Below are 19,903 nucleotides of genomic sequence, written 5' to 3' on the forward strand. Positions count from 1 at the left end.
AGCTAAACAAGGGCCTAAAGTATTGGGCAGAAATGACCCTGAAGTTGGAGGCTGCTAAGAGAAGTTCTGCCTGGATATTAATTTTTTATACAGTTTGTGGAATGTTCTGAGATTGTTTCTCTGAGTTATTTTTTATCAGATGACCAAGCAAGCACATAGCCAGGGAGGCCAGCAAAAGTGAGCTCTGTGCCTGATAGAATCCACTCTCCAAGTGATCCTTGCATCAGCCAACACGTACAACTTGGAGACCAGAAATGGGTCCTGGGGGGCTAGCTCCCATAGCAATTGTGTGCGTCTGTTCCCAACTGCGCATCAGTGACATCATGTTGGTGACCTGCTATTGGTCGTGGTGGAGAGTGTTTACACCATGGAAATTGGCAAGTGTGAAATATCGGGGCTTTTGTTTCCAGGACTTGTTGTTAAAACACTTACCAACATGCCCCTGTGTGTACCTCCGTGGGACACAGAGTTTGGGAGCTTCCTAAGCTGCCTCTTGCAAAGTATAACCACTTTGCAGGTCTCTGTCTCGTTCCACTGTGGTGCATGTAATTTTACTTCCACTGCATTGGACACCACTTGTACACCCTTTTAAATCTTCTCAGTGTCCTTCACACTCTTGCTGCAGCTTCAGGGACCACACACGGGCATTGATTGACCAGCTTCGTGCAGATGCAGCCTGACGGGGCCTTGGGTCCTGCCTGTACCTGTGCTTCACCCTGAGGAGTCACCGATGTGACAGTAGAGAGCCCACTCACATGCATGCCCAGCCTGGATTACCGGGGCTTTGTGCCTGCGGGGCCACCCTGACTAATGGGGGATGACAGTCCCTGATCATGCTTCTTCCCCTTTTGGTTTCCCAGGAAGACAGTTTTGAGCTGCATTCTTAAATCTCCCTAATAAGTGAGCACTCTATCTGTACTTTCTCAGGCTGTCAGACTTGAGCAGGGAAGGAGACAAAGGCTCAGGGAGATTCACTTACTTGCCCAAGTTCATGCATCTGCTTGGTGGAGGAAATGGGATTTGAACCCATACCAGTGGAACTCTGAATCTTTCCAAGCCTGCACGTTGCCTCTGCCTGCCAACCCAGCCCTGTCAGAGTACCCTCCCCTCAGCCTCCCTCATGAAGGCGGCTCCTACTGCAGCACCTTAGGCTCCTGGAGGAATACAGTTGGAAACCGCTTATCAAAACAGTAGCTGCCTTTGATAACACATCCTTTCTTCATTTCCTAAACTCTCTCTGTGTCCCTCACTTATCCTCCCTTGGATCACTTCTTGCACACATTCTTGCATGTGAGCTGCATCCCAGGCTCTGCATTGAGAAGGTCCCAGCCTGCGATTCCCTCTGAGTCTATTGACATCTGCCTGTCATTCACATGACTGTCCTGTTGTGATGGCCACAGTGATAAGCAGAAAGTGGCCCAGCGATGGAGAGCCAGGTCCAGTGCTGCCTCCGTGTGAAGCCTGGTTCCCCCAGACCTCGTCAACCTTTGCTTCCAGGGGGACTGCCTTGTGCTGGAATTCATGTCCTTACACATCAGGTCATTCCCCTCCAGACTCCGGACACTAAGACAGTAGGATGTCTTCCTTACAAAACTTCCCCAGCACAGAGTAGGTTTCAGGAATCATTTTAAAGAGGGAATAAAGAAAGCACTTTCAAGAACTGTGTAGCACATCTTGGGAAGAACCATTCACTACACACCCATTATCAGGGGAAGATGGTGAAGTGATTTCCTGTCTGCCAAGGCCCCAAAGTCACAGACTGATGGTGGGAGGAAAAGTACACCCGTAAACCTGTAATAAACATAAGCCAGAACCTCCTAGATCCTGACGTTCCAATTGGAACGTCAGTGAGAGAAGCAGTAGCCACTGCTATTGATGATTTTTAATGACTTTTTAAAAAAGCATGTTTATAACACTGTAGATCTGTGATAAGCTTATAAAGTCTATATCAGACTTTATAGTCTTTCAGACATACGTGATGAAAGTTACAGAGGGTGAGTCATATTTGCAGAGCATCAAGGCAAGATCCTGTAACACAGCAAACCTAAATTGCATCTAATGATATAAACAGAAAATAATGATGCGGGAGAGCCTGCCAACTCGGGAAGGAGAACAAAGGAAGTCAACCTTTGGATCACAGGACAACAGAGGACACGAAAAATGGCAGCCAAGTGGAAGCCAGAAGCAGGAAAACAAGACAAACATTGATCTGAGCAGGAAAAGGATCTTAGCGGGGGTTAGAGGCGCTACTCGGCAGTTGCTCTCAAGCAGCTTCCTCCAGGGAAAATCCGAAGGAAGCTCCTTGTCAAATTTTTAAACGCAAGAAGTAAGGTTAGAATCTTGGCAAAAAGCAAAGGACAGTGAGGATAACAGCAGGTGCGTCCTCTCAGTTCTTGCCTTTTCCTTTTCTGATTCTGCTTCATATTCTTTTCTTACTTAAAGACAATGAAGCCATGCCAACACATGTAATGTTACCATCCCTTTTTTAGTCATTTATCTCCAGATTTAGAGCTTAGAGCACCTGAACATTCGATTGTCTTTATCAGTTGCCAGGAGGAGGCCTACAAATTAAAGCCCAGTACGTTGACAGCTAAAGGGATGGTTCGTAAGGATCTTTCATAACCACATAACCATTCCAGCAGAGTCAAACTCCCCTATTTGCCATCAGGATTTTTTATGCACCTCCCCTGTCACCGAGCCTGCCACACTGTACTGTAATCACCTGTTTTCATGTCCACTTTGGTGCTTCACTTTGCTGTCTCTCTGGGGCCTAGCTCTGGGCTTGGTAAATAGTAGGTGCTCAGTAAATGCAAGTTGGTTTACAAACGAATTGAAAACTATTTCATATCACTACATGGAAAATGAAATTTTTTTTTCTTAAATTAAAAATGAGTCAAGGAATAAATCCATATGCAGCCCCCCAAATATTGAAAGCATAATGCTTTATCTGAAATTCTTAAATTAGAGAAGAAAAGAAGACTTATTCTGTCTTTCTAGGGAATTTAGTGAGGATTATGGACTGAATGCCCCTGCCCCTCAATCCATATGCTGAAACCCTTATCCCCAGTGGTCCAAAGCAAATACCTCCTTCATTTTGCTGTGACCTCATGTTCCTCCTTAAACAAGCATCATAGTAACACAAAATAAGAAACCTGGCTTGGATCCCTGGTTCTAGAATTCTGCCTGATGCAAACGACCTCAGTCCCTCTTTTTAAGTATCTGTACAGCAGTGCAACACCACCTGCCCTGCCTACCTCTGAGGGTTCCCTCCGAGGCTGGATTCCCAGGAGGCAAGTAAAGTGCTGTGCAGACAGACGGTGTGTGGTGGGGTGGCCTCTGTGGGCTGTCGCCTCTGCATTTCCCCAGCACAGCCTTGCGTTCAGTGGCTTGATGGCGAAGGTGATCATTTGGAGCATGTCCAGTTACCACACAATAACAAGGCAGTAAAATATAAACCCAGTTACCTCATAATTTATAAACATTGGGGCAAGACAAGGAGGAAGGCGGTGAAACCCAAGTACCGCCCCTGGATTCAAGGGGACGTGCATCGCCACTTACGGGCCTGTGTCTCAGAGGAGGCATCCGCACCCCTGGCCTGTGTCATCTCACCTGAGACATGAGCACAGCTACACCAACCCCAGGGGGTTGAGGGGAGCCTCACGTGGCTGTCAGCTTAAATGCCACATCCCCATCCTCACCCTGTTGGTGTCTGTGGAGCAAACTCACAGAGTGGTGATGCGTGTGAATGTGCTAGGGAAGCCAGGAAAGTGCCACCTGTTTGGAAGGGCCAATGGAAGGGAAGAAAAGCTGAAGTTGTATAAAGCACCCACTCTGAGGCATTTCTGCACAATATTCATGTTACAGCTCACGTGGTTTAGCAACAGACTTTAAAACTGGCAGGACTAGCAAGGGTTACCAGCCCCATCTACAGAAACCCGTCGCCTGTCTGCGATCATAGAAGTTAGAAACTGATGAACCAGTCTTCTTCCCCCGAATCGGGTGCCTGCCGTCAGGGAACTGGGGCAGACAGAGTGAAGGGCCTGGGACAGAGTCACCCCCTCCTGGAGAAGGTGGAAGCTTCCGTTCCAAGCCTGGCTTCAGGAGAGAGCCAGCCCGACTCCACCACTTGGCTGTGTGACCTTGTCCAGGCCCCTTAACTGGCTCTTTGAGCCTCGGTCTCCCCATCTGTTAAATGGGGACATATGGTTCCTTATAGCATTGCTGTAAGTCTAGTGAACCAGTACATGCTGAATGCCCAGGACAGTGCCTGGCTTGGTATAAAACACCCCAGGTTGGCCACTGTTGTTGCTTTGTCACTTGTCCGGGGCTCCCCAGGCAGCTGCTCACTGAGAGTTTATTAAATGACTAGCCAGAGAGCATGGCACTTGCCTGGCAGCCCCTCCCCAAACAAGCTAACAGTTTGGCTATCAGATGGCTCTGTGGTTAGCAAGCAGTGAGATGGTTGGAGGACGGCAGATCCAAACACCAGCATGTGTTTATCATGTGCAGCTCAGAGCTTCTGTTCCATGAAGCAGCTCCTACAAATGTCTTTGGAAATAAATAAAAGCAGAAGTCAGGAGCACCACCAAGCCTGTTTGCACGTGGACAGTGGCAAGTCAGGAAGGACACCGGCCCTGGGAGGCTTAACTGCAGGAGGATAGAAGGACGGGGCCCCCCATCCCACCGCTTTCAACATGACCAGAGGCTGACTCTGCTGTGTGCCAGGGCATGCACTGACCTCTTTTCCTGTACGGCCTCATGAAATTTTCACTACAGTCCCACAGAGCAGGCTCTGCTATTACCCCCTTAAGGAGAAAGTGAGTAAGTGTTCCGAGGACACACAGCTGTGCCTGGGGAATGACAGCTTGAACCATTCTACAGCCTGCCCCTGTAGTCCGTAAGCTGAAATTCGTCTCTTCAGCCCTTTACAACATATTTCCCCCTTTGATCTTATCTGGCTTGCCATTCGTTATGGGTTGATTGTGTTCTCCCCATCCCTCCGACCCCCACCCCAGCAAATTCACACGTCGAAGTCCTAACCCCAGAACTTTAGAACATGACCCTATTTGGAAATAGGGTCATTGCGGACATGATGTGATAAGCTAAGATGAGGTGACACTGGATTAGAAGGCCCCTAATTGCATATGACTGTGTCCTTACAAGAAGGGGACAAGCACAGGGAGGCAGAGGTTGAGCTGATGCTTCCACAAGCCAACAACACCAGGGGTTGCCAGCAAACCCCAGAAGCTGGGGAGAGGCATGGGGCAGATCTCCTCTCCTGGCCCTCGGCAGGCCCCATCCCTCCCAACACTGTGATTTTGTACTTCTGGCCTCCAGAGCTGGGAGGCGGTACCTTTCTGTTGTTCAAAACCATCCAGGTTGCGGTACGTCGTGAGGCAGCCCTGGGAAACTTACGCACAACTTCTCTGGTACAGACGGAGCCTTGTTCCTACTTCCTAGGTGAGGAAAAGGAGGCTCAGGGGAATGAAGGGTCAGTGGCCAAACAGCCAAGAAGCAGGAAGGTTAAGAAGCCAGTGCGCGGTCCTCCTGCTCAAATGCCTATCACGTCTGATTGGAGCCACTTCTTCAACTCACGATATGCCTCGTGTTGGTAGAGTGGTGCAGTTTACAAGAGGTCAGCACCTGTGCACTCGGTTGATTGTACAATAACCATAAGATGCTTTGCAATGACAGGGGACATGAGTAGTGCCATTTTTAGGGGAGAAAAATGAGACTGAAGGCAGAAAATGGGTGGAAATGAAGGAATCACCCACAGCACGTCTACTTGCCAGGCTATGTCTTGCACTCCTGCATCCCGTGATTTACATGTATGTGCTAGTATTCAAGTGACCTTGGTCTGTAGCACAGTCCCCCTCTTATCTGGTCTGGAGGATAGGTCAGCATCTGAGATTAACACATCAGTACAGATGTGTTAATAGGAAGATTTTCCTGGTGCCACCTTGCAAGTGAGACATATAAAGCGATTCCTCCACTGTCTTGGAAGGTGAACAGAAGCAAAGAGACATTTTCAGCTTTGAGAGTAGCAGAATCTCACCTGCGTCTTTCAAAAACACATCTAGGGGCAGCCTGCAGAAACTCTGTCTCTGGCTCATAAGGAAATCCAGTTTTGGGATGTATTTTCACCAAATCATAGGAGTGAAGGCAAGAGTGATCATTTTCTTCATGATAGAAATGTATTCAGAGCTGAGCTTCCAGACTCGTACGAAGGAGTGCTGAGCTGTGAATAAACCTAATCCTGCAACATGCTGTGCTTTCTGGTGGAGATGAAATGGTTAGGGCCTGGACAGCAAATACTGCACCAAGCTAATGAAAGTCCTACCCTGGGGCCCCAGAAATCATTCTCCCTGCTTGCTGTCTTGCCTGGGGATGGAGCGGGGGGATATATTTGCGATGTCCAGAAAGAATAATAGCTGGTGAACATTTACTGTGTCAAGCTAGTGATCACTTACTCTCTGCCCAGCATTAGGTCAAGCATCCTTCATACTTCATACATTTAATTCCTGTAGGTCATTTAATTCTTCCCTTTGGGAACTGATGGAAGGCACTGTTATTTTTCTGTTTGCACAGGCAACTGTCCATAAACACGTCAGTGAGAGAAGCAAGCCCAGGGGACCTGGAATCGGGAGTCTGTGCCCTGGGGTTGGGGTCCTAGCGGGACTGGGAGATGTTGGGGACATTTCTACAGAGGAGCCAATACAACCCCTAAGTTCTGGAAGGTGAGCAGGAATTTTTCAGGAGAACAAGGGTGAGGGAAGGCATAATGGGCAGAGATAACAGGTATGAATAAAGGCAAGGTGGCAACATTAACTCAGGTTTCTGAAGAACCACAATGTTCCACTGAGGCTGGAGTGATGGGTGTAGTTGAGCAAATGGTGGGAACTTGAACCTGACCTGCTTCCTCTCCCCTCCTATCCAGGCCTGCCTTCCTGCCTCCTTGTCACTTTGTGTTGGGCTGGATGCACCTTTCTCCCTGCTCCATCTCGTTCTCTAGGCTTTTTCCCAAGCTGTGATGCAGGCCTAGGTTTGAACACCCCTTCCAGCTCTCAGCCTTCAGGTTGCACGTCCTGCTTGTCTAATTGTCTGGCTGTTCAGTTCTGCCACCAGGCTGCTCCTTGAGCTCAGAACCAGGCCATCTCAAAGTGTGTCTTCAAAGGCCAGTTTCTGCCAATATTTGTTGACTGGATGATGTATTCATTTTTCAGTTGCTATTGTAACAAATCACCACAAACCGAGTACCTAACATAACACAAGTTTATTCTCTCACAGTTCTGCAGATCAGAAGCTTCACATGGGTCTCAGGGTTAAAATCAAGGTGTCAGCAGGGCCAGTTCCTGCTGGAGGCTGCAGTGGAGAGTCTGTCTCCTTGCCTTTCCAGCTGCTAGGGGAGCCTGCACCCCTTGGCTCGTGGCCCTGCATCACAGCACCTTGGCTCCCTCTGTGTCCTTTGTCACATCATCTTCTCTGACTCCCCTGTCTCCCTCTTCTAAGGACCCATGGGGCCCACCCCTGTAGTCCACGGTAACCTCTTTTTATAGTCCTAATTCAATCACATTTGCAAGGTCCCTTTTGCCAAGTAAGGTAACGTATTCCAAGATTTCAAGGATTAGGATATGGGCATCTGGAGGGGCCATTAATCAGCCCACCACAGACGAAGAAGCTGAACCACAGCTGTGCCTCAATTTATTTGATACACTGGGGAGATCAGAGCAGGCTTGGAAGCAGATGCATGGCAAGGCTTGGGGGCAAGACGGTGCTAATATGTTTAACCCACAGAAGAGACACATGACCTAGGCATGTTGGGAGAACACGTGTGGAGACTGGGAACGTGTAGAGGAGGTGGGGTAAGGGGTGACTGTGTTGAACTGAAAACTCTAGGATTCTACTTAAGAGGAAGAGGGATATGCAGCAAAGAAATAAAGGGCAGCTAGGGACATAAAGAAAACCTAGAAGTTGCTTCTGGAACCTGTTTCCTCATCTGAAAACTGGGAGAATGGAGCAGGCTGAATGAATGGTTTCACAGGCCACGAAACTAGGACATTAGTAAGGACTGAGGCCAGGGACCTGGACTTCTCAAGTTGTGCCGTCCCCCTCTCCCAGGTCCCCTCATCCCAGTGATACGCAGCACTGCTCTCTCTTCCTCTCTCACTTTCTGTACACAACAGCGTTACTGAGACGTGGCTGCACACCATACGATGCACTCATATGAAGTGTACAATGCAGTGATTTCTATTGCAATCAGAGCTGCAACAGTCACCACCATTAATTTTAGATCATTTTTATGCCTCTAAAAAGAGCTGTCTACCCATTAGCAGTCCCTTTTAATTTCTCCCCACCCTCCTTCCCCACCCCCTCCTAGCCCTAGGCAATCACTAATCTACTTTCTAAACAGCCCTGCTCCCGAAGCTGCACCTGCTGGCTATCTTCCAGACCTTTGTTTTGTTCAGGGCCAAATGAGAGGCTGGTGCTGGCTGTCAATCTTCCCTACCCACGCATTCCCTGCCTGACCCTCTGCATTCAGACCTCTGCCCTCAACATTCTACTGAAAATTCAACAATTACCCTCGGGTCAAATTCAAAGGCTCTTCCTCTATTGCCTGCTGACTTGTCAGCAGCAGGGGACACTGAGACCTGTCAGATGGTCACAGTGGTTCCCTCACTGCTGTTCTGTTTGAGAGCGCCGCATCTTTTACCTGTTGTGTGAGGGTTGGGGGGTGCTAGAGTTCTAATGTGACCTGCTTCCCTCTGAAGTAAGGAAGCTGAGACCCGTGGCATGGAGTTGACAGCAAGGCTGTCTTGGCCTGAATGCCAGCCTTGCCGAGCTGGCTGACCCAGAACAATTCACTTCGCCTCCCTGTGAGTCCATTTCCTTGTTCACGTCACAGTGGTACCCACCGTGTGGGGTTATCATGGGGGGTAAATGAGTCAATTAAGGGAAAATGCTTGGAAAGGTACTTGGCACTCGCTATACTAAATGCTTGCTAATATGATTATTTTGCTTATTCTTTTATTCAATCAGTTTATTCATTGTTATTTTTTTCAACAACTTCTATGCATTAGGATTCCCTGTGGTTAAAATTTCCATTAAACTTGATTATAAGCAGGGGCTCTGGGCAAGTATAACTTACCCAAAGCCTCATCTTTGTGACCTGTAAGATGGGGGCGATAGTAGCTGGGTCTCAGGGGGCTGGCTGTTGGGGTGTGTGAGTGAGTCGATACATGCAAAACACAGAGCAGTGACTCTAGAAATGTCAGCAGTGGTAGTGACGATCCAGCTCTCTTCTCCCATTTAAGTGTGACTGTGGGTTTGAATTGCCTGTGGATATCTCCACCTACGTGTTCCACCATCACCTTAAACCAAACTCACATCTCAGCTCATCAGCGTTTTTTTTATAGCAGCTTCTATCACTGCGAACTAAAATGCTGTTACTGACACTCCTTTCCTGCTCTCCCAGGCTGTAAAACCATTGGTCATCTCTGACTCTTGCTTCTCCTCTATTTCCAATTTCCAGCCTGTCCCATGACTCAGATTCACTCATTCTCTTGCGTTCTACTGCACCTGCTTTGGTAAGGGGTCGTGCATAAGAGTCTTCAATGGGCTCCTGGCCAGACCGGCTTCCCCCCATCTGTTCTCCAAGCCAAATGCATGCAGTGCAACACGCATCACTGCCTTTCAGTGGTTCTTTTAAAACACTGTCCCCAGCCCCAGCTATGCCTCAGAAGGATCCTCTAAGTCTTTAATTATGGTCCAAGCCAGCCAGTTGCCTTCTGCCATAATTAGGTGGAACTTTCCATGGTTTCTCTTTGAGTCTGTGCCTCTTAGTTTGGATTTGGACATTTGTTTTAGATGCTGGGCTTCATCCTTTCTTAACTTTCCAGTCTGGTGCTGGAGTTGAAGCTTGGAGCTTTGTAGAAACTGACAACCACCACCCTACCCACTCAGCCATGTCTCTTGGATCATTCCACCCTCCCTGTTGCTAGTTCACCATTAGTCTTCCTTTTATCAAGTCACCCTCTTGCTCTGGGACAGATAAGGGTCCCTTTCAAGTGCAGCATCACATTATTTTCCCTTCATTTATTCTTTTAGACAGGCTGGTTTCAGTATAGGTTTTATGATGGCATAGAATGAAAGACACACATAATTAAACCACAATTATTAACAGGAAGGCAGAGACGTGGTGGACACATAATGAGGAATTAGGGGCACTTAAGTCAAATAATGGATTGCATTTGGGCAGCCAAAGCAGGGAGAGAGAGATAAATACGAGGAAGGGCATAATTAACATAATTTACAAAAAGGTAATCATGCCAGGTTGCTGGTGAGGCAAATTTTTCCTATCTTCAAACAGATGGATGACATCATCTTATGGACCAGCTTCATTCAATAGAATATCTGTAATGATAGGAACGTTCTTCTTTATCTGCACAGTCCAGTGTGGTAGCCACTAGCCACATGTAGCTACGGACCACTTGAAAAGTGGCTAATACAGTTAAGGACCTGAATTTTTAATTTGACTTAATCTTAACTTAAATTTAAATAGCCACCTGCACTGGCTAGCAGCACCATCTTAGAGAGCACAGTCATTGACCTTCACATAAGTAATGTTGTAAAATACTACAGATGATGCTTGTAATAGAACTTTTAAATTGCCAACATCTCCATGCTACCCTGTATCAGTTTTCCAGGGCCACCATAGAAAAGACCACAGCCCGGTGGCTTAAACAACAGAAATTTATTTTCTCACAGTTCTAGTGGCTAAAAGTCCCAGGTCAAGGTGCCAGCAGCCTTGGCTTCGTTCTGGGTTCTCTCTCCTGGGCTCACAGACGGCCGTCTTTTCATCACAGCCTCACAGGGCCTCTCCTCCCTCTGTACCCACATCCCTGATGTCTCTGCGTTTCCTAATCTCCCCTTGTTATAAGTGCACCAGCCAGCCTACCCAAGGGCCTCCTTTGAACTTAATTGCCTCTGTAAGGCCCTATCTCCAAACACAGCCATACTCTGGGGTGCTGGAGGTTAGGGCTTCAACAATGGATATGAGGAGCACACCCTTCGACTCATAACAGAGCTCCATGTTTACTCTTCAGTGGCGGATGGGAAAACACATTTTAATCAGAGGCCATAGCTGTGTAGCCCAGGTGTGTATCTTTCTAGTGTCATATACAGGGCCAGGATGGGCTTCCGGGAGTTGGGAGGGTCAAATGGGGCATGTTCCGTAGGTCATACTCTAACAGCAAGCCCCTCACTCGGAAAGCTGACTCCGGCCCCTCTGCCTGGCAGCGACGGCCTCCAAGACGTGACTCCACCGACTCGACCAGTCTTATTTCCTCTGTCAGCAGCATCTGCTTGGTTTAGCTGAGACTTCTCAACCCCACCCACTTCGCACTCACTCCTACTTTTCGATCTCTGTCCCTCCTGCTTGCAATACCTCATTTTTCAACCTCAACATCATCCAGAGAATTTATATCCTTCCAGTTTCAACCAGCCCCACCTCATTCTTGATACTGTCTCTGAACCTTCATTCTTCCTTAATAGCATCCTCTCTTATTTCCAAATCCAGCTGCACTTGAAATCAATACCCACTGATTGATCCCTAAGTTATTCTTCAATTGTTTCATAGTTGTCTCAAAAACTAAATCATGAACCCAAGTGTCAAGGAACACATGTCTATCCCTTCTGTAAACTTGACATGCTATTAGCACATAGTAGGTGCTCAATAATAGTACTGCTGCTTTGTTAACAATAGTATTTTTTATACCTTTCCCACCTCTGAACCCCTTGGAGAGAGTAACTTTTTCCCAACTTGAGGTACAGCCACACATTTAACATCCGGAGGCAAACGTGAGGCTGCAGCATATCCACTCTGCTTTGTGTATTAAATTTATGGTCAAGTCAAAGACAGATGGCTAAAAATAAACCCTAATCATCTCCGGTATTATTAAATCTAGTTTCAGGGCTCAGAGGGCCCAAGAAAATTTTCTTTTAATCCCTGTGGGATTTATATTCCATAGATGAAATTACAGAGCCAGCCTGAAAAGCAGTTTTGTGAAATCATTTATCGAAGGGGAGGGGAAATCATTAGAGCCCTCCTTCTCAGGTTCACCAGGAACAAGCAGGCTCTGCTCTCTTCAAGCCCAGAAGAGCCGCGTGAGCTCGATAAATCCCTGGGTTCGGGTCAACTGGCGCTCTAAACAGACGCCTGTAGACACTGCAGGAAAGCGCCCCGGAAGGTCGGTGGGCGTAACTGAGTGCCTGTGGGCGGTTTTGTTGGCAAACAGGCGGCAGCCGTCAGTCTCTCTCTGGATGACTGGCCGGCCAGGGGACCTAGCATTCCTTTGTTCTCCTGGGAACTGTCTGAAGCCATACGGCTTCTTCGAGGGCAGTGGTTCTCAACTAGGGGCACTTTTGACAATATCTGGAGATATTTTTTACTGTCCCAGCTACTGGCACCTGGAGGGTTGAGGCCAGAGATGCTGTTAAACATGCTACAGTGTACCAGCAGACCGTGCCCCCAGCCCCCAACAAAGGGTTATTTAGTGAAAATGTCGATTGTGCCTAAGTTGTCTTATAGAAATATCTTATTTTAGGATAGCTTATTCATTCATTCACTCAAAATGTTTATTATTAAATATGGAAAACACCCAAGTAGCCATATTTCTGTGTGTCGGTGGATTCATTAATTCACTCGTGCAAAACAAGTTTACTGATTACCGACTCCATGCCACGCACTGGAGTCTTGACCAGCATAGTCTGAGTCTCTCCTCATCTGCAGTTTACATTCTGGTGGAAGGGAGACAAGAGTCTAGACAAGTTGACAAATAAGTGAACAAAGTAATTTCAACCAGTGACAAATACAGTGGAGGATATAAGGCAAGGTAAAGGGATAGATGGTGACCCAGACAGCGGTGGCTGTGTGGGATGCTGTGGGGGACTGGGACGCCTCTCTGTGTAGGTCTCATTGCAGCTGAAACACAATGATGAGAATGGAAGTCTGGAAATCTGGAGGAGGAATGTCCAAAACAGAAGAAGTAACAGGTTCAGTAGCCCGAGACAGGAAAGGCTTGAGAGAAGCACCAGGGACATCCGAGCCTGGATGGAGCTTGGATGGAGGAGGCAAGGTGGACTGCATGAGGTTGGTCAGAGGTCAGAAGTTCAGGCTGAGCAGGGCCACACAGGCCTGAAGCGGAATTTAGATTGTGTTCCTGGTGCCATGGGAGGCCATGTGGGAGTTTTAAACAGGGTGGGCATGGTCTAGGTTAGGTAGTGATAAGTTCACTTGGGCAGCTGGAAGTGTGGTACTGGTCAGGAGTTCCTTACAGGAGAGATTCCAGCTTAGGCTACAATGTCATGAGTGCAACGGAAAGGAAGTGTGTGAATTTGGGAGGCATTTGGAAGAAAGTCCTGGACTTGCATATGGTCCATTACGTAGTCAGCTGCCAGCCTTAACTGTCCTATCTCCCCTCAGTGTGGGTCCCGAGATCCTTGGTTGACTCAGTCCTTGAGCCAATCCAGCCTTCGACCCAGCATGCGCAGAGCTCTGCTTTCACATGGATACCTTACATGGATCAGCCGTGCCTGGTCAGACCCTCTCTGACGAGAGTGAGCTTGTTCTGGTGTCCCCTCCCCAGACTGAGTTGGATTGAGACCTCTTTGAAAATCATCAGACTTTTTCAGTTGGAACTGAATAATTTTTGCTTTTCCCCTGCTGAATAATACTCTTGGGACCATGATGTATTAATAGTGCTTCCTAACCCTGACATTTTAGTGGCCTCCTGTGGGACTGAGAGTAAAATCTAGATTTCCTTCTGGCCCCTGGTGACCTGTTCATCAAGGCTTTCCTTGGACCTTCCCTCCACCAGTTACAACAGTGCAGGGAAACTGGTCCCTCCAGTCCGTCATGATCTTTCTTTCCTTGTTCCTTTGCTTTTGAGGGTCTCTCTGCCTTACATGCTTCTCCTTCCAGTTTTTTGCCTCTTTCCTGCCCTGTGACACCCAATCTTTCTTCTCTAAAGTCACTCGATAGCATAGCATGCAGTCTCAGTGGGAGGATCCCACCCCAAAGGGTAAATATGGTTCTTGGAGAATGAAAAAAGTCTTATTCTTTTAAAGTATAAAGCAAGATATACATACAAGACATTGTAAGATAGATAGATAGATAGATAGATAGATAGATAGATAGATAGATAGATAGATAATGGTAGGTAGACAAAAAAGATGTTATGTTTATGATATTAAAATTTCATAGGGGTAAAATTAGGGGAAAATATCTAAGAAGTCTCCTTATGGGGTAAAATGAAAAAGAAGCCGAAAAACACTGCTCTATGAAAACCTTCCCCCCGCCTCTACTTACTTGCCCACATATACCCTAATTTAACTTCTTCCAAGGACTCATTACAGTTGGTGAATACCCTGATTGTCGCTGTTCACTTCAGTACTTTCCACCCCTTTTCACCGCCTGACTTCAAGCTCCGTGAAACCCAGGGGTTGTGGCCATCTGTTCACCACTATATCCCCAGCGTCTGCTTAGTGCCATGCACGTAATAGTCGTTCGATACCTATTTGGTAGTTCAGTTACCACTATGACTAAGGACTGCCTTCAAGTACTAGAACAAGGAACCACTGGACCAGTGGAATCCCTTTCTGATCTCAACCTCTGTTTAAATATTATCGCTTTTTTGGGGTCTCTTTTGGGCACTGAGTCGAAGTGTAAGCCCTCTTCTTTGACCCATGGTCAAGTTAATCTCTTATCCCTGGTCTTTACTATTCCCAGTTTTCTCTCTTTCTTGACCACTGAGAATCTGGTAGTGGTGTAATCCAGCTGTATTCTCTTGCATTGAGGTACCATAGTGAATACCATATGGATGTCTGACTCATTAAAAATATTTTCAATAAAAGTACAATGATAGGTTAACATCTTGGAAATTATATAGCAGAAGGAGTGAGTGATTATCTCATTTGATTTAGCAATATATTGAATCACAGTGAGCACCTGCAGTAGAAAAAAGACAGGAAGGAAGCAAACCAAAATGTTAACAATGTTATCCCCTTCTGAAATGTAGACTTGTAGTTCATTTTCTCGGTATGCTTTTGGTTAATTTAGGAGTTTCCTGCAATAAGCATTTATGTCTTTCTTCATAAGAAATGGGGGTGTTGGTGGTTGGATATTTTAAGACCATTCATAACACTGCAGGATCAGAAAGGCACCCTAGTCCATGGATCCAGGACCAATCCTATTTGATTATGCAATGACCCCCACAAAGCTTTTTAGGGTAATCTCTGTGTTTAGGGAAGCCATAGGATTTTGCTAACTGCATCCATTAGGCAAGTAGCACCAGTGTTCTTACCAGGAGGATACCCACTCCATGTACAAGTAAAATATAGAGCAAGCAGCCTGAATAACCAACTGAAGACTAGTTGCAGAGAAGTCTTATAACCAAGGATTTACAGAAGAAGATACAGCAAGACTGGTAGGGAAGGGCAGAGATGCCAAAAGGGGCTGGCCCCACAGTATGGGAAGTGGCTGGGATTCTGGAGGAATATTTTAGCTGCAGGGGTTTCTCCTAGAAACGTGGGTTATCAGCCTCAAGTTGGGCTCCCCAGCCCAGAGCACCAAAGCCAGGAAGAGGTTCCCACATAACATCCGGCTGTGAAAATCAGCAGGGATTCTGCCTCCTAGGGAGAGACAGAAGTCTGCTAGAGTCACAAGTACCGTCTTAAAGGGCCAATGGATAAAACCTTGTTCAAAGCCACTCAGCCTGGGCTCCAGTGGAGGGAGGCTGGAGCAGATTAGAGTCATGTGAGAAGAGACTGGAGTTTGTGGCTCTGGGGAGAGAGCTGAGGAGACAGCCACCAGAATCCCTGTGCTGAGTCCCTCTCCCACACCCCAGGCACCATCTTTCTTGGGTGGAGCACTCCCCTCCTTACAGCATCAGCCTGGGGGGAATGCAACAGCCCCACCCTCTGGACTCCCTGTTACCCTACCCTGTGGAGCTTGCGCCCTGCTGCTGAGTCAGCTACCCAGACTGGAGTGTGGCTGTCTGGGCAGACTCAAGGTGTGTCGATGATTCCGTTGTGTGGTTTGGGAGTGGGGGCCATCACCCCCACAAATCCCCTGAACTTGACTGGTACCTCCTCCCCTTCACCGGAAATCTGCTAGTCTCATTCTTCAGGCTCTAAGGGCCCCACCCTCCCTACTCCTGGTGGCTCTAACCTGCTAAGATCTGGGCAGAATACAGGACTGACATTCTGGGGTGGGGGCCGCTTCCCTCACCTTCCCCCAGGCCTGACTGGCACCTCCTCCTCCTGGGAGATCCACGAGCTCCTTCCTCTGGACTTAGCACCCAGAGGGTGGCAGCTAAACTTAGTACGCCCTGGGACTTTGCGGACAGGCCTCAGACCCAGCACTGGCACCTAGTTCGGACCTGTATCAATCTGAACACCACTCACCCCTCCCTGTCACTTACTGAGAACCCACCTCATGAAACTTTGAGTGACTGAGCGTAACAGGCAGTACAAAAGATCAGTGAAACCAAGAACTAGTTCTTTGAAAATATAAATAATATCAACAGACTTTTAACCAGGCTCATCAAGAAAGAAAGAGAGAAGACCCAAATAAATAAAATCAGAAAAAAGTGACACCCAAGGAATACAAAGTACTGCAAGAAAATACTATTAACAACTATATGCCAACAAATTGGACAGTCCATTTGGACAAAATCGATAAGCTCTTAGAAACAGAATCTTCCAAGGCTGAATTTTAAAAAAAAATCTGAAGAGACCAATAATTACTAATGAACTTGAATCAGTACTCAAAAAAATTTGAACTTGCAAACACCCTGACCAGATGGCTTAACAGGTGAATTTTCCAAACATTCAAAGAAGAACTAACTAACACCTATCATTCTCAAACTATTCCCAAAAAATTAAGAGGAGGGAAGACTCCCAAGCTCATTTTACAAGGCCAGTGTTATCTTGATTTCAAAACCAGGAAAAGTCACTGCAAAGAAAGAAAATTATAGACCAATATCCCTGACAAACACAGATGCTAAAATCTTCAACAAAATATTAGCAAACTAATATATTAGCAAACTATTAGCTAAAATATTAGCAAAAATACATTAAGAAGATAATACACCATGATCAAGTGGGATTTATTCTGAGAATGTGAGGTTGGAACAATATCCACAAACCAATAAGTGTGATATACCATATAAATAAAATGAAAGATAAAATCACATGATCATATCAATGGATACCGAAAAGGCATTTGACAACATTCAGCACCCATTTATAATAAAACTCTGGGCAAAGCTGGAATAGAGGGAAATGCCTCAATGTAGTAAAGGCCACAGCCCATATCACACTCAGTGGGCAAAAGCTACAAGCATTTTCCTTAAGATCAGGAACAAGACAGGATGTCTCTTTTCACCACTTCTATTCAACATAGTATTGGAAGTCCTAGCCACAGCAATCAGACAAGAAGAAGAAATAAAAGGCATCCAAATTGGAAAGGAAGAAGAAAAACTGTCATTATTTGGAGATGGCATGATACTGTATATAGAGAACCCTTAAGGTCTCACCAAAAAAATTACTAGAACTGATAAACGAATTCAGTAAAGTAGCAGGGTACAAAATAAATATCCAGAGATCAGTTTCATGTTTTTAAAGATTTTATTTATTTATTTTTAGAGAGAGGGAATGGAAGAAGAAGAAGAGGAGAGAAACATCAATATGTGGTTGCCTCTTGTGTGCCCCAACCTGGGGATCTGGCCTGTAACCCAGGCATGTGCCCTAAATGGGAGTTGAACTGGTGACCCTTCTGTTTGCAGACCCACGTTCAATCCACTGAGCTACACCAGCCAGAGCTCAGTTACATTTTTATACACCAATAATTAACTATCAGAAAGAGAAAGTAAGAAAACAATCCCATTTATATTTGCATCAAAAAATACCTAGAAATAAATTTAATGAAGGATGTAAAAGACTTGTACTTGGAAAATTATGACACTGAAGGAAGAAATTAAAGAAGATACAAGTAAGTGAAAGCATATACCATGTTCATGGATTGAAAGAATTAACATCATTAAAATGTCCATACTAGCCCTGGCTGGATAGCTTAGTTGGTTAGAGTGTTGTCCTGATACATCAAGGTTGTAGGTTTGATTTCTGGTCAGGGCACATGCAAGAAGCAATCAATGCATTAAAAAGCAGAGCAGCAAAATTAGTGTTTTTCTCTTCTCTCCCCCTTTCTCTATCTAAAAACAATAAACATAAAATGTTAATGTCCATACTATGTGAAGAAATCCCTATCAAGATACCAAGGGTGTATTTCACAGAACTAAAAAAAATATCCCCAAAACTTATTTATTTAAAAAAGATTTTATGTATTTATTTCTAAAGATAGGGGAAGGGAGGGAGAAAGAGAGGGAGAGAAACATCAACGTGTGTTTTCCTTTTGCATGTCCCAAAATTGAGGCCTAACCCACAACCCAGGCATGTATGTGCCTTGACTAGGAGTTGAACCAGTAACCCTTTGGTTTGCAGGCTGGTACTCAATCCATTGAGCCACACCAGCCAGGGCCTCAAAAATTTATATGGAACCACAAAAAAAACCAGAATAGCCACCATAATCTCGAGATAGAAAAATAAAGTTAGAAGAACCACACTACCTAATATCAAACTATACTACAAGGCCATAGTAATCAAAATAGCATGGTACTACCATAAAAACAGACATATAGATCAGTGGAACAGTTATAGAAAGCCCAGATATAAACCCATGATTCTATGATCAATTAATATATGACAATGGAGGTAAAAACATACAATGGGGTAAAGACAGTCTATTCAATAAGTGGTGTTTAGAAAATTGGACAAATATGTGCAAAAATGAAATGAGACCACCTTCTTAACCATACACAAGAATAAACTCAAAATGGACTAAGGACTTAAATGTTAGACTCAAAACCCTGAAAATCCTAGAAGAAAACATAGGCAGAAATGTCTGAGTAAAAGCTCAGACATTTCTCATAGCAGTATTTTTTTCTGACATATCTCCTTGGGCATTTGAAACAAAAGAAAACGAAAAAAATAAATGGGACTAAAAAGTTTTTGCAAGGCAAAGGAAACCATCAAGAATATGAAAAGACAACCCACTGAATGGGAGAACATATTTGCCATGATACATCTGATAAGGGGTTCATTTTCAAGATTTATAAAGAACTTACATAACTCCACACAAAAGACAAGCAATCCAATTAAAAAATGGGCAAAGAACCTGTTAGACACTTCTCCAAAAAGAACATACAGATGGCTTATAGACATGTAAAAAGGTGCTCAAAATCACTAATCATCAGGGAAGTGCAAATTAAAACCACAGTGAGGTATCACCTCACACCTATCAGAATGGCCGTATCATCAGTAAATCCACTAATGACAAGTGCTGGCAAGGAGATGGAGAAAAGAGAACTCTCGTGCATCGTTGGTGGGAGTGCAGTCACTGTAGGAAGCAGTATGGAGTTACTTCGAACAATTAAAAATGGAACTCTCTTATGACCTAGTGATTCCACTTCTGGGAATTTATCTGAAGAAACCAACATGCTGATTCAAAAGACTATATGCACCCCTATGTTCATTGCAGTGTTATTTACAATATCCAAGATTTGGAAGCAGATCAAGTGCCCATCAGTAAATGAGTGGATAAAAAAGCTGTAGCACATGTCCACAGTGAGATACTACTCGGCTATAAAAAAGAAGGAAATCTTACCTTTTGCAACAGCAAGGATGGACCTGGAGAGTATTATGTTAAATGAAATAAGCCAATCATAGAAAGACAAATACCCTATGATTTCACTGACATGTGGAATCTAATGAACAAAATATACTAGCA

General features: G+C 45.5%; 1 protein-coding gene across 1 annotated transcript in view; it reads right to left on the bottom strand.

Moving 5' to 3' along the window:
- VAT1L (vesicle amine transport 1 like) overlaps positions 1–19,903 on the bottom strand; it is a 145,238-nt gene that overhangs the window by 48,772 nt on the left and 76,563 nt on the right. The window lies entirely within an intron of this gene.

The sequence above is a fragment of the Artibeus jamaicensis genome, unplaced genomic scaffold (assembly GCF_021234435.1).
Source record: "Artibeus jamaicensis isolate MK-2021 breed Jamaican fruit bat unplaced genomic scaffold, CSHL_Jam_final contig_464, whole genome shotgun sequence".
Classification (NCBI taxonomy): Eukaryota; Metazoa; Chordata; class Mammalia; order Chiroptera; family Phyllostomidae; genus Artibeus; species Artibeus jamaicensis.